Below are 14,910 nucleotides of genomic sequence, written 5' to 3'. Positions count from 1 at the left end.
CCCCGTCTGCCAGGACATGTCCTCTGTCCATTGCTACCATCGAGGAGATAAACGGAAGTCTGAAGTGATGGATTCAACGTATCAGGAACAGCTTTTTCTCCTCTGCCTTGAACCCATGGACACTACTTCATGATTTTGTTGTTTTTCTCTCTTTTTATCTAATATGCCAGTGCCCATGAACAGCAGAGTGAGCTGCCTTAACGACTACCGTCCAGTCACACTCACATCTACGGTGATGAAATGCTTTGAAAGATTAGTCATGGCTGGAATCAACTCCTGTCTCAGCAAAGACCTGGACCCACTGCAATTTTCCTGTCGCCCCAATAGATCTGCAGCTGATGTGATCTCATTTGCTCTTCCTGTGACCTGGACAATAATAATATCTGTGTCAGGATGCTCAGCGTTTCATACAATCATTTCTACAGGTCTGATCAAAAAGCTCCAGGACCTGGGCCTCCATATCTCCCTCTGCAACTGGATACCCTGTGCGGAATGGGAACAGCATCTCCACCTCACTGACAATCAACTGGCACACCTCAGGGATGAGTGCTTAACCCACTGCTCTACTCTCTCTGCACCCATGACTGTGTGGCTCGGCACAGCTCAAATACCATCTGGAAATTTGCCGATGATACAGCTAATGTTTGCAGATTTTCAGGTGGTGACGAGGGGGCGTACAGGAGTGAGATATATCAGCTGGTTGAGTTGTGATGTAGCAACAGCCTCACATTCAACGTCAGAGCTGATTCTGGACTTCAGAGAGGGTATGACGAGGGAACAGTCCTCATCGAGGGACCAGTTCTTCGGTATCAATATCTATCCTGGACCCGACATATCAACACAGCTACAAAGCGGGCACAACAGCAGCTATATTTCATTAGGAGTTTTTGAGGAGATTTGATAATTCACCAAAGACACTCTCCAATTTCTACAGATGCACCGTGACAGCATTCTAACCAGCTGTATCACTGTCCGGTATGAGGGTGTACAGGATTGAGTTGTAAACTTAGTCAGCTCCATCATGGGCACCAGCCTTCGTAATATCCGGGATATCTTCACAAAGGCAGCATCCATCATTAAGGACCCCCCCCCCCGCCATCACCTATGTAATGCCTTGTTCTCAATGCTACCATCAGGGAGGAGGTACAGGAGCCTGAAGGCACACACTCAGCGATTCAGGAACAGCTTCTTCCCCTCTGCCATTCGATTTCCGGATGGACATTGAACCCATGAACACTACCTCACTACTTTTTTATTTCTATTCTTACACTACTTAATTAATTTAACTATATAAATAAATATATACTTTCTATTATTACGCATTGCAATGCATTGCTGTCGCAAAACAACAAATTTCACTGCATATGCTGGTGATATTAAACCGGATTCTAATGTGTGTGTGTGTGTATATTATTGTAATTTATAATTTTGGTTGTACTGGTGCCTCAGATTTCACGACCTATTCCAGTGATATTAAACCTGATACCAGTTCTAAGTCCAGTACTTTCTTCGTATTTCAATTTTATATCTGCCGATAAATAAAACTTTGCAAACCCACCCCCTTTAATGAGCCTCTCAGCCCGGACTGTCCCTTTAACTTGGACCGTGCCACCCGCCGCCGGGCGGAAGGTGGGAGAGTTAGGACGGGCTTTGCCTCCCCCACGCGGAACAAGGCTGAGGGAGGAGGATCGGGTTGCTGCACGGCAGGGTCTCCTGATTTGTCTTGGGTGGGTGCTGTCAGTGGGCGGGAGGGGGAGTGGGAGCGGTGGGAAGCGAGGGGCAGAGTTTCCGTGTTCCCCCCTCTTCCTCTACCGCAAGCTGCTGGTGGTAGAGTCGGGAGGCCGATCCTGGAACCGGTCGGAGTGAAAGATACAGGCGACCTACGTCACCGGGAAAAGGATACAGGCGACCTACGTCACCGGGAAAAGGATACAAGGTAACAGGGAGCGGCCGCGTCCGGGGAAGGGGGAGAGGGGGATAGCGGGAAGGGTGGAAAGGGACGGGAATGGAAGGAAGAGAGGTGGGGAGAACGGATTCCCCATTTCCCCCACAGGTGCTGCCTGACCTGCTGAGTTATCCCGGACGGCTGTGGACTTTGGATTCTGGAGGGGTGTGGGGAATGGATAGTTGACGTTTCGGGCGAGACCCTTCACTTGCAATCGTCTGAGTTCCTCTGGCCCAGATTCCAGCCTCTGCACCCTCACACCTTTCCCGAACGCTTTCGTTTTAGACATGCCCACAGGTCCGCCCTGCCGGTGCCTCTGATAATCTCATCGGTTTCCGTAAGGAATCCCCGTCAAACGCCCGACGCTCCCGGGAAAACAATCCCCTTCCTTCCAATCTTCATCGGGCAGACAGTCATAGAGTCTCTTCCCTCACTTTGGGAATATCAAATACGAGAGGGCAGAGGTTTAAGGTGGAGGGGCGAGATTGTTACCCCAAAGAGCCGTTTGGTGGCATTAGTGGACCGCTAAGGGTGTTAGTGGATGAAGCTAAACACAAGAGCGTGCCCTATTTATGCCCCTGATAATCTTGTAAACCTCCCCAGCTCCAGAGAAAACAAGCCCAGTTTGTCTAGTCTCTCCCCGTGGCTCCTACTCTCTTAATCCAGGCAGCATCCTGCTGGGCCTCTCCAAACCCCCACACCCCTCCTGTAATGGAGCAACCGGAACTGCCACAACACTCCCAAGTGTGGTCTAACCAAGCTTTGTCCAGCTGCAGTCTGAACTCCCAACTTTTATACTCGATGGCCTGACCAATAAAGGCAAATGTGCCATACACTGCCTTTACTGCCTTATCTAATTGTGTAGCCACTTACAGGGTGCTGTGGGCATGAATCCCAAGATCCCTCTGTACGTTAATGTGGTTAAGGGTCCTGCCGTTAACTGTGTACCGTCCCTTTACATTTGATCTTCTGTCGTGTACAGTTCAGTTAGGTCTTCTGTCTTACAGAAACAAATGACAGCAAATTCAGAGTGGATCAAGTTGTAGGCACATTTGATTATTTACTTGTAAGGGAAGTCTTCCTCCACGTGTTATCGTCTGGAAAATAGCTTCAATCTTGTAGCTCGAACAGACCACTTTTATACTTCTTACAGATAACAGAAATTAGGGTTGTTCCATAAAGTGTTTTTGGGCTTCCAGCCGGGTACGAGTATCAATTTTAACTTGCGTTTCAATGACGAGCTCTGCCATCTTCATCAGGGATGATGCCTGGGTAAGACTAGTCCAGTGGTATTTATACCCCCATCGTCCATCCCTTCTGACTGGCTAGTCCTCATCCAATCAAGTTTCCACTCTACCACCTTGTTTACAGTCGTATTCCAGCTCTTAGAGCGAGACCTTCTTCCTTGTTAAAATTCTTTTCCTCTAGTCTTATTTCAATGACTTTCTCACCAGGCGGCCCCCAATCCCATTTGACGGCACAAAACTACAGCGCCGTGCCAATGGCTTTTGGGACCACCTCGTAAAGGAAGTCATTGAAATAAAACCAGAGAAGAATTTTAACAAACATGAAGTTCTCGCTCCAAGCAAGAACTGGAATTCGATTGTAAACAAGGTGGGAGAGAGGAAACCTGATTGGATGAGGACTAACCAAACAGAAAGGCCGTACTATGGGCGTATATATACCACTGGACGAGAACTTGCCCAGCGACCATCCCTGATGAAGATGGTAGATTTTCATTGAAATATCAATTATAATCGACACCTGGACCTGGCTGGAAGTCTGAGAAGAGTTTATTTGTCATTTACAGCGGGAAAGCACCAGATCCTTTTTCTGGTTGTTCCATTCTATAATGGCATTTGTCTAATGTCTCTGGTTCCTGTTATTTATTCTTTAATCAGTCCACTTATCTTCAGAGGCTTCGACCCCATGACAGCTGTGTCCTGTTTTCCTCTGTTGTCAAAACTTCCCCCCCCCCCGCACCATAAAACACACACAGTTTCCTACAAGCTGCTATCCAAACCAGCAAAGCACTCTGGGATTACACAGGTTCCATTTCACAAAAGTTATACATTCATAACAACTTCAGGGTTACAGAAGTATTTCTCCGCTCCCAACGTGCAACACTTGCCCAGATTAAACTCCATCTGTTATCTCTCTGCCCACAACTATAATTGATCCTTATCCCGTTATTCTTTGGCTGTCTTCCACATTGTTTCCAGCACCAGCAGGTTTTGTGCGTTCTGCAGACTTACTCGTCCACACACCTACATTTTCCTCCAAGTTATGGTGCCACTCTCAGTGGGTTCTTTACGTACTGGAGATACCTAATAAAGTTGCCTCTCAGCGTGTCTCACAAACAGCAGGTCCCAGTACCGATCCCTGTGGAACACCACTGGTCCAGCCAGGATTTAAATACCCCTCGCCATTCCACCCCCCCTCCAAAGGACCTGTGCTGACGATTAGATTAGATTATGAGGACACTCAGGCCTCGTTTATTGTCATTTAGAAATGCATGCATTAAAAAATGATATAATCTTCCTCTGGAATGATATCACAGAAACACAAGACAGACCAAGACTAAAACTGACAAAAACCACGTAATTCTAACATATAGTTACAACAGTGCAAAGCAATACCGTAATTTGATAAGAGCAGACCATGGGCACGGTAAAAAAAAAGTCTCAAAGTCCCGATAGCCCCAACATCTCACACAGACGGTAGAAGGAAGAGAAACTTTCCCTGCCATGAGCTTCCAGCGTCGCAAACTTGCCAATGCAGCATCCTGGAAGCACCCCGACCACAGCCGACTCTGAGTCCATCTGAAAACTTAGAGCCTCCGACACCAAGCACCGAGCACCATCTCTGCCGAGCGCTTCGACCCCGGCCTCGGCTGCCAAGCAACAGGCAAAGCCGAGGACTCGGGGCCTTCCCCTCCGGAGATTTTGGATCACACAGTAGCAGTGGCAGCGAAACTGGCGTTTCAGAAGTTCCACCAGATGTTCCTCCGTGCTCTCACGTCCGTCTCCATCAAATCAGAATTGTGCGCGGCCTCCTACTTGGCAGATAACAGCCATTAATCACCGGAGAGGCCGCGTGCGGGTGGCAGTGCCTCTGCTTACTAAGGAGTTTGCAAAGATTTTACATCACATCGAAGACTTTGACAAACTTATATAGATATATGGTGGAGAATCTATTGACTGGCTGCGTCACAGCCTGGTATAGAAACACCAAAGCCCTTGAACGGAAAATCAGACAGAAAGTAATGGACACGGCCCAGTCCATCACAGGTAAATTCTTCCCCACCGTTGAGCACATCTACAAGAAATGATGTGAAAAGAAAGCAGCATCCATTACCAGGGACCCCCACCACCCAGGACATGCTCTCTTCTCGCTGCTGCCATCAGGAAGAAGGTACTCAACCTCACTCGCCCCATCACTGAAATGTTCCCACAACCTGTGGATTCACTTTCAAGGACTCTTCATCTCATGTTCTCGATATTTATTTATTCATCATTATTATTTCCTTTTTCTCTTGTATTTGCAGTTTGTTGTCTTTTGTACACTGGTTGAACACCCGGTTGGTGTGGTCTTTCATTAATTTTATTATGATTATTATTCTATTATGGACTTATGATGGAGAAACATAGAAACATAGAAAATAGGTGCAGGAGTAGGGCCATTCGTCCCTTCGAGCCTGCACTGCCATTCAGTATGATCATGGCTGATCGTCCCAACTCAGAAACCTGTACCAGCCTCCTCACCATACCCCCGATCCCTTTAGCCACAAGGGCCATATCTAACTCCCTCTTAAATATAGCCAATGAACTGGCCTCAACTGTTTCCTGTGGCAGAGAATTCCACAGATTCACCACTCTCTGTGTGAAGAAGTTTTTCCTCATCTCGGTCCTAAAAGGTTTCCCCTTTATCCTCAAACTGTGACCCCTCGTTCTGGACTTCCCCAACATCGGGAACAATCTTCCTGCATCTAGCCTGTCCAATCCCTTTAGGATTTTATACATTTCAATAAGATCCCCCCTCAATCTTCTAAATTCCTACGAGTATAAGCCTAGTCGATCCAGTCTTTCATCATATGAAAGTCCTGCCATCCCAGGAATCAATCTGGTGAACCTTCTTTGTACTCCCTCTATGGCAAGAATGTCTTTCCTCAGATTAGGGGACCAAAACTGCACACAATACTCCAGGTGTGGTCTCACCAAGGCCTTGTACAACTGCAGTAGTACCTCCCTGCTCCTGTACTCGAATCCTCTCGCTATAAATGCCAGCATACCATTCGCCTTTTTCACCGCCTGCTGTACCTGCATGCCCACTTTCAATGACTGGTGTATAATGACACCCAGGTCTCATTGCACCTCCCCTTTTCCTAATCCGCCACCATTCAGATAATAATCTGTTTTCCTGTTTTTCCCACCAAAGTGGATAACCTCACATTTATCTACTTTAAATTGCATCTGCCATGAATTTGCCCACTCACCTAACCTATCCAAGTCACCCTGCATCCTCTTAGCATCCTCCTCACTGCTAACACTGCCACCCAGCTTCGTGTCATCCGCAAACTTGGAGATGCTGCATTTAATTCCCTCATCTAAGTCATTAATATATATTGTAATCAACTGGGGTCCCAGCACTGAGCCTTGTGGTACCCCACTAGTCACTGCCTGCCATTCTGAAAAGGTCCCGTTTATTCCCACTCTTTGCTTCCTGTCTGCCAACCAATTCTCTATCCACATCAATACCATACCCCCAATACCGTGTGCTTTTAAGTTTGCACACTAATCTCCTGTGTGGGACCTTGTCAAAAGCCTTTTGAAATTCCAAATATATCACATCCACTGGTTCTCCCCTATCCACTCTACTAGTTACATCCTCAAAAAATTCTATGATATTCGTCAGACATGATTTTCCTTTCACAAATCCATGCTGACTTTGTCCGATGATTTCACCGCTTTCCAAATGTGCTGTTATGAGAATGCAGGGTGACTTGGACAGGTTGGGTGAGTGGGCAGATGCATGGCAGATGCAGTTTAATGTGGATAAATGTGAGGTTATCCACTTTGGTGGCAAGAACAGGAAGGCAGATTACTATCTGAAAGGTGTCAAGTTAGGAAAAGGGGAAGTACAACGAGATCTAGGTGTCCTTGTTCATCAGTCACTGAAAGTAAGCATGCAGGTACAGCAGGCAGTGAAGAAAGCTAATGGCATGTTGGCCTTCATAACAAGGGGAGTTGAGTGTCGGAGCAAAGAGGTCCTTCTGCAGTTGTACAGGGTCCTGGTGAGACCACACCTGGAGTACTGTGTGCAGTTCTGGTCTCCAAATTTGAGGAAGGACATTCTAGCTATTGAGGGAGTGCAGTGTCGGTTCACTGGGTTAATTCCCAGGATGGCGGGACTGTCATATGTTGAAAGCAACACTCACAACACGCTGGAGGAACTCAGCAGGTCGGGCAGCATTGGTGGAAATGATGAGTCGACGTTTCGGGCCGGAACCCTTCGTCAGGACTGTAAAGGGAAGGGGCAGAGGCCCGACCTGCTGAGCTCCTCCAGCGTGTTGTGAGCGTTGCTTTGACCCCAGCATCTGCAGATTATTTTGTGTCATATGTTGAAAGACTGGAGCGACTGGGGTTGTATACACTGGAATTTAGAAGGATGAGGGGAGATCTGATTGAAACATATAAGATTATTAAGGGATTGGACACGCTAGAGGCAGGAAACATGTTCCCGATGTTGGGGGAGTCCAGAACCAGAGGCCACAGTTTAAGAATAAGGGGTAGACAATTTAGAACGGAGTTGAGGAAAAACTTTTTCACACAGAGGGTTGTGGTTCTGTGGAATGCTCTGCCTCAGAAGGCAGTGGAGGCCAATTCTCTGGATTCTTTCAAGAAAGTGTTAGCTAGAGCTCTTAAAGATAGCGGAATGAAGGGATATGGGGAGAAGGCAGGAACGGGATACTGATTGTGGATGATCAGCCATGATCACAGTGAATGGCGGTGCTGGCTGGAAGGGCTGAATGGCCTACTCCTGCACCTCTTGTCTATTAATTTTCCTGCCCAGTGATTGGGCAGCACAGTGGCGTGACGTTAAGTTCTGCACTTATTAAACCGCCAGCGACCCGTTCTCAATTCCTCTGCTGTCTCCCCGCGACCACGTGGGATTTTCCTGGACGCTTTGGTTTCCTTCCACAGTCCTAAGATCTACGGTGCGTCGCGGGCGTCCTATATTGGCGCCGTAAGCGTGTCGACTCTTGCGGGCTGCCCCCCCCCCCCACCCCGCACTTCCTCGGGCTGTGCTGGTCGTTGGCATGTTCGACCCCATTCGATATACTGCTTGACGAAGACAGCTAATCTCCTCGGGAGCAGTGGCGCACAGAGGGATCTTGCGCTCCGCGTCCACAACTCCCTGAAGGTGGGCACGCAGGATGATAGGGCGGTGTCGGTGGGCATCCATCACACTCGTCTTCATCGTCAGGGAACTCGGCATTAAGTTCACGAGGCCACGGTCGACAGCTGTATAAATCTCTGGTCGGAATCAGGATTGGGTTTAATATCACTGGCGCGTATCGTGAAATTTGTTGTCACGTGGCTGCAGTAGAGCTCGTAAGCACTGTGAATTACAGTGAGGAGGACGTTGTGTGTGTGTGTATATAAATTAAATAGGTAGTGCAAAAATAGAAATTAAAAAGGTAATTGGTAGTGTTAATGGGTTTAATGTTTATTCAGAAATCTGATGGCAGAAGGGAAGAAGCTGTTCCTGAATCGATGAGAGTGTGCCTTGAGGCTTCTGTATCTCCTTCCCAATGGTAACAATGACAACAAGGCCTTACCTGGGTGTTGGGGTCCTTAATGATGGACGCTGCCTTTTTGAGGCATCGCTCCTTGAAGATGTCCCGGACACTAAAGGGGCCAGTGCCCATGATGGAGCTGACTGAGTTTACAACTCTCCGCGGTTTACTTTCATCCTGTGCAGGGCCCCCACGCATACAGCCCTCCATCCCAGACAGTGATGCAGCCTGTCAGAATGCTCTCCACGGTGCATCGGTAGAAGTCTTTGAGTGTTTTAGTCGACAAGCCAAACCTCCTCAAACTCCTAATGAAATATAGCCGCTGTCTCGCCTCCTTTATAGCTGCATCGATATGTTGGCACCAGGTTAAGTCCTCGGCGATATCGACACCCAGGGACGCTCCCTCCACTTCAGATCCCTCCATCGGGACCGGCGTGGGTTCCCTGGTCCTACCCTTCCTGAAGTCCGCGACGAATTCTGGGGTCTTGCTGGCGTTGAGGCTGCACTTGGAGTATTGCATTCAGGGGCTTCCCTTCCTCCACTATCAACTCTGCTTTCAAACGTATCTCCCCCACTTCACGTACATCTGCTCTCACTCCATCCTCCCACCACCCCACTAGGAATAGGGTTCCCCTGGTCCTCACCTACCACCCCACCAGCCTCCGGGTCCAACATATTATTCTCCGTAACTTCCGCCACCTCCAACGGGATCCCACCACTAAGCACATCTTTCCCTCTCCCCCTCTCTCTGCATTCCGCAGGGATCGCTCCCTACACAACTCCCTTGTCCATTCGTCCCCCCCATCCCTCCCCACCGATCTCCCTCCTGGCACTTATCCGTGTAAGCGGAACAAGTGCTACACATGCCCTTACACTTCCTCCCTTACCACCATTCAGGGCCCCAAACAGTCCTTCCAGGTGAGGCGACACTTCACCTGTGAGTCGGCTGGGGTGACATACTGCATCCGGTGCTCCCGATGTGGCCTTCTATATATTGGCGAGACCCGACGCAGACTAGGAGATGGTTTCGCTGAACACCTACGCTCTGTCTGCCAGAGAAAGCAGCATCTCCCAGTGGCCACACATTTCAATTCCACATCCCATTCCCATTCTGACATGTCTATCCACGGCCTCCTCTACTGTAAAGACGAAGCCACACTCAGGTTGGAGGAACAACACCTTATATTCCGTCTGGGTAGCCTCCAACCTGATGGCATGAACATTGACTTCTCTAACTTCCGCTAATGCCCCACCTCCCCCTCGTACCCCATCCGTTATTTATTTTTATACACACATTCTTTCTCTCACCCTCCTTTTTCTCCCTCTGTCCCTCTGACTATACCCCTTGCCCATCCTCTGGGTCCCCCCCCCCCTGTCTTTCTTCCTGGACCTCCTGTCCCGTGATCCTCTCATATCCCCTTTTGCCTATCACCTGTCCAGCTCTTGGCTCCATCCCTCCCCCTCCTGTCTTCTCCTATCATTTCGGATCTCCCCCTCCCCCTCCCACTTTCAAATCTCTTACTAACTCTTCCTTCAGTTAGTCCTGACGAAGGGTCTCGGCCTGAAACGTCGACTGTACCTCGTCTTAGAGATGCTGCCTGGCCTGCTGCGTTCACCAGCAACTTTGATGTGTGTTGCTTGAATTTCCAGCATCTGCAGAATTCCTGTCGTTTACAGGAGGGGAGTGGAGGTTTGGAGAGGGTGCGGGGGCTTCACCAGGTTGTTGCCTGGATTAGACAATGTTAACTATTCGGACAAACAAGGCTCCTTTTCTCTGGAGCGGTGGCGGCGGAGAGGAGACCTGATGTGATCAAAGATCTAGATCGGACGACCCGTCCTCTTCCCCAGGGTGGAAACGACTAATACCAGAGGGCAGGAATTTAGGGCGAGGGGGGAGAAGTTCAAAGGGGATGTGCGGGGCGGACAGTGCTGGGCGCCTGGAGTGTGCTGCAGACACCCCACCCTGCAAGAACTCACTTCAGGGAGGTAGCACCATCAATTTGCGGGAGACTCCCGGAACTTCTGGGAGAGCTGGGATGTCTGGTGTGCTGCCGGGGGAGGTGGTGCGGGCAGCTGCCGTGGAGGCGTTTGAGAGGCAAGAGTAGGAATTGGAGGGATGCAAGCCTTGTGCAAGGGTTTGGAGTACATTCTAGTGATGGGCCGAAGGGCCTGTTCCTGAACTATGTACTCTTCAGCCAGGGGGTGGGAATCATTGCCACAGGCGACTGTGGAGGCCAGGCCGCTGGGTGCGCCCGAGGCGGGGGCTGGAGGCTGGAGGCTGATAGGTTCTTGCTAAGTCAGGCCGTGCAAGATGAGGGGCACAAAGCAGGAGAACGGGGTTTGGAGGGAAACGGAACCGCCAACTGAAGTCCTCCGACTCGGGCACCGCTCCAGCTCTGCCGCATCCTTCTTACCGTGTGGCGGCCAGAAATGCCGCGGTATCCAAGCGTGACCCCCCCCCCCCACCCACCGGTGATCTGGAGGGTTAGACAAACGCTTACGACCCAGGGAGGAAAGCACACCGGGCGCCTTCTTTACCACCCGATCTCTCTCAAAGTTGAAAGTACGTTTGCTACCCCGAGGCCCATTTTCTGGCGGGCGATCGTGGCGAAAAGAAAGAAGCACAATAGAATCGACAAGAAGTTAACACGCGGACAAAGCCTGGCAAACAACCAAGGCGCGAAAGATGACAGATTGCACAAATATGAAAAGAGAAGCGAAAGAATGAAGAATTAATACTGGGATCATCAGCTGTCGGGTCCTTGAAAGTGAGTTTGTAGGTTGTGGAATCAGTCCAGTGCTGGGGTGAGTGAAGTTTTCCCCTCTGGTCCAGGAGCCTGGTGGTTGAGGGGTAATAACCGATCCTGAACCTGGTGACGTGGGAGTTGTAGGGGGAGCCCAGGATCCCTCCATAAATCAGTATTCTTCAGCGGCCTCCCATTTGCCATCAGTTGGTAAATTGGTTCGTCACTGTCACATGCAGTGAAAGGTTTGTCTTACATATTGTCCTCACACTGAGGCAGCACAAGGTAGAGCAATAGCAGAGCGCAGAGTAAAGCGTTACAGTTCCAGAGAGAGGGCAGACAACATGGTGCAAGGGCACAAGAAGGTAGGTTGTGAGGTCAAGAGTCCATCTTACTGTCCTAGGGAACTGTTTAATAGTCTTGTAACGGGGGAGGAGGAGGAGGGTAGGATGTTCTGTGACCACTCTCCGCTGAACATCGACGACTCCTCCGTAGAGATCGTTAACAGCACCAAATTTCTTGCTGTTCACCTGGCGGAGAATCTCACCTGGTCCCTCAACACCAGCTCCATAGCAAAGAAAGCCCAGCAGCGTCTCTACTTTCTGCGAAGGCTGAGAAAAGTCCATCTCCCGACCCCCATCCTCACCACATTCTACAGAGGTTGTATTGAGAGCGTCCTGAGCAGCTGCATCACTGCCTGGTTCGGAAATTACACCATCTCGAATCGCAAGACCCTGCAGCGGATAGTGAGGTCAGCTGAGAAGATCATCAGGGTCTCCCTTCCCACCATTACAGACATTTACACCACGCGCTGCATCCGTAAAGCAAACAGCATTATGAAGGACCACACGCACCCCTCATACAAACTCTTCTCCCTTCTGCAATCTGGCAAAAGGCACCGAAGTGATCAGGCTCTCACGACCAGACTATGTAACAGTTTCTTCCCCCAAGCCATCAGACTCCTCAATACCCAGAGCCTGGACTGACACCAACACACACACACACACACACACACACACACACACACACACACACACACACACTCAACTGAACTCCACTCCACTCCCCTCCCTTTGCAATTTTTGCTCATTTCTTTCTCAATTCCTGCTAAAACATTTACATTTACATTTATTGTTATTTTGTAATGTTCTTTACTGTGCCTATTGTCTTGTTTACTAATGATTGTACAGTCTTGCACTGTTTTGTGCACTTTATGTAGTCCTGTGTAGGCTTGAAGTCTAGTGTAGTTCTGTGTCGTCTCACATAGTCTGGTGTAGTTTTGTGTTGTTTCACGTAGTCTGGTGTAGTTTTGTGTTGTTTCAGGTAGTCTGGTGTAGTTTTGTGTTGTTTCAGGTAGTCTGGTGTAGTTTTGTGTTGTTTCAGGTAGTCTGGTGTAGTTTTGTGTTGTTTCATGTAGCACCATGGTCCTGGAGGAATGTTGTTTTGTTTTTACTGTGTACTGTACCAGCAGCTTATGGTTGAAATGACAATAAAAGCGACTTGACTTGACTTGACTTGAGGAGTTCTTGAGACTGGTTGTACGTGCTTTTTGGCTTTTGTATCTTTTGCCCAATTTAGTTGGGTGTGTGTGTGGGGGGGTGGTTCTTTGCTGGTTGCTTTTGGGTTTAGGCTGAAACATGTGGCGGCAGGGTGCAGGCCCAGAGCATGTGGGTGTGGTAGGGCCTGGGTCTTAGACCCGATGTTTGGATGATTTTAACGCGGACCAGATGGGTTGAAAAAGTAGGATTTTGGGACTGGAGGCGAGGGTTGGGCCACTTCTGCTCGCTGCTTTGTGATGTTTGCTCCGCTCTCCGCTGAACTGAGGCTTCGGGCCTGGTGTCTGAGGCTCAGTGATGTTTAATGTGCTGAACTGAGGCTGAGGCTTCGGGCCTGGTGTCTGAGGGCTCAGCGACGTTTGCTCCATAATGTACTGAACTGAGGCTGAGGCTGCTGTGCCTGCTCCGGGCCTGGTGTCTGAGGGCTCAGTGATGTTTAATGTGCTGAACTGAGGCTGCAGGCCTGCTCCGGGCCTGGTGTCTGAGGGCTCAGTGATGTTTAATGTGCTGAACTGAGGCTGCAGGCCTGCTCCGGGCCTGGTGTCTGAGGGCTCAGTGATGTTTAATGTGCTGAACTGAGGCTGCAGGCCTGCTCTGGGCCTGGTGTCTGAGGGCTCACTGTTGTTCTAAATGCTCTTTGTTTATTGTTATTGTTTGGACAATTTCTTTTTTCTCTCTCTGCACATTGGCTGTTCGTCGGTCTTTCACGGGTCCTTTTGAGGTGTCTTTGTTTTGTGGCTGCCTGTAAGGAGACTAATCTCAAGGTTGTATCATCATTCAGGCACCTTGCCGTTTGGCATGGGCGATCAGGTCTCTCCATCCATCACGGTCCCTGACTCTCCGAATTGTCGTTATTGCCTCCCCTGTTTCTAACCATGATGTTATTCCATCCATCATTTTCATTCTCTGTCCGCCTCTCATTCTTTCTCCTTCCAGCTTTCCAGTTGTAACTACATGTTCTCATGTCTCTCTTCGCATGATGTGTCCAAAGAATTTTGATTGCTGTTTTTTGATTTTTTTTAAAGTAATGTTTGTTTTCCTTATGTTTTCTGTAGAACTTCTTCGTTGGTTATCCTGTCTGTATATGATATGCGTAGCATTCTTCTGAGGAACCACATCTCTGCTGCATTGATTCTTTTTTCCATTGCATTTGTGATGGTCCGTGACTCGTAGCCATACAATCCTACTCCAAGATCAATCTAACCCTTCCCTCCTACATAACCCCCCGTTTCTCTATCTGTTCAAGAGTTTTGTAAATCTTCCTCGTACCTGCTTCTACCACCACCCATGACAGGACGTTCCATGCACCCACCTCTCTGTGTAAAATAAACACTTACTCCAATACTTTCCTCCAGTTAAAACCATGCCCCCTCATGGTAGCCATTTCTGCCCTGGGACAAAGTCTCTGGCTGTCCGCTCGATCTATGTCTCATTACATCGTACACCTCCATCGAGTCTCCTCTCTCCTCTTAGCCTTCAAGGAGGAAAGGCCTGGCTCACTCAGCCTTTCCTCATAAGACACGCTCTCTGATCCAGGCAGTATCTAGGTGAATCTCCTCTGCACCCACGTCCTTCCTGTAATGAGGCGGCCGTGAGTGAATCTGTGGAATTTGTTGCCGTGGGTGGCTGTGGAGGCCAAGTCTTTATGTATATTTAAGGCAGAGGTTGATAGATTCTTGATTAGTCAGGGCATGAAGGGATACGGGGAGAAGGCAGGTTGGGGCTGAGAGGGAAATTGGATCAGCCATGATGAAATGGCAGAGCAGACTCGATGGGCCGAATGGCCTAATTCTGCTCCTATATCTTGTGGACTAGACTCTCCAGCTGGGATGCGGCTACCCTCTGCCTCCCTGGCACCAATGCCCG

The 14,910-nt window shown here is 49.2% G+C and overlaps 1 protein-coding gene across 3 annotated transcripts in view; it reads left to right on the top strand.

Moving 5' to 3' along the window:
- Nucleotides 1-1,816: 1,816 nt before the first annotated feature.
- Nucleotides 1,817-14,910, top strand: part of rabggta (Rab geranylgeranyltransferase subunit alpha) — a 40,888-nt gene continuing 27,794 nt past the window's right edge. Inside the window, exon 1 of one of the 3 annotated variants that reach the window (XM_063060108.1) lies at nucleotides 1,817-1,936. The gene's annotated coding sequence lies outside the window, so the exon portion shown is untranslated. The remainder of the gene's footprint in view (nucleotides 1,937-14,910) is intronic. The other 2 variants (XM_063060106.1, XM_063060107.1) reach the window with 2 other exon arrangements.

The sequence above is a fragment of the Mobula hypostoma genome, chromosome 10, assembly GCF_963921235.1.
Source record: "Mobula hypostoma chromosome 10, sMobHyp1.1, whole genome shotgun sequence".
NCBI classification, from domain to species: domain Eukaryota; kingdom Metazoa; phylum Chordata; class Chondrichthyes; order Myliobatiformes; family Myliobatidae; genus Mobula; species Mobula hypostoma.
The sequence above is the reverse complement of the archived record's forward strand: the minus strand, read 5'-3'. Positions and strand labels throughout refer to the sequence as shown.